Source organism: Gavialis gangeticus, unplaced genomic scaffold (assembly GCF_001723915.1).
Source record: "Gavialis gangeticus isolate Ggan-Ray unplaced genomic scaffold, GavGan_comp1, whole genome shotgun sequence".
NCBI classification, from domain to species: domain Eukaryota; kingdom Metazoa; phylum Chordata; order Crocodylia; family Gavialidae; genus Gavialis; species Gavialis gangeticus.
The window spans coordinates 84,770,304-84,770,925 of record NW_017728993.1 but is presented as its reverse complement, the minus strand read 5'-3'; positions in this window follow the sequence as shown (position 1 = coordinate 84,770,925).

The window sequence follows — 622 nt, the reverse complement described above, 5'->3', positions numbered from 1 at the left end:
CCCTCCCACCCCCTTTCCTGCCTCCCACTTCATATCTGCTTTCTAATCTTCTCACTTTATCTGTTTTTCTTCTCTTTTGGCTTTCCTGTAAAACATTCTTCATTCCTTGAATCAGGTCTTGCTCACCAACTATAAGCACTTTAATTTCTTACCTCTAATTCACTTTTCCAAAGAATTCTGCTACTTTTTTTGCTTTGCTTTTCTAATAGTTCCCAGTCTCTTTCTCATTAATGGTGCTAGCTAGATCTTCTCTTGCATTTGTTTGTTCTTTTGTTTTCCCCAATTTGTGTCCTGGCCATGTGAAAAAATATGCATATGCTTAACTCCATGTACTCTGAATGGTCCCATTGATTTCAATAAGTTTTATGCATATGAGGAATACATTAATGGGGTCACATTTTTCTAGGTAGTGTGCAAACCTGAAGTATTAGGTAGTTCCTCTTATCAACAGTTTTAACTAGAGGTTAGCACCCTTTTATAAGTTGTGGGATGGAACAGCCCCAGTCTGGCATAGGCCAGGTGGCTTCAGTGGGGTGTCAGAGTTGGCGTTTATGCAGCACTACTGCCATGTGTGCCCCTGCCTGGCCATTTGGGCAGTGATTGCCTGGAAGATGTTCCCAGC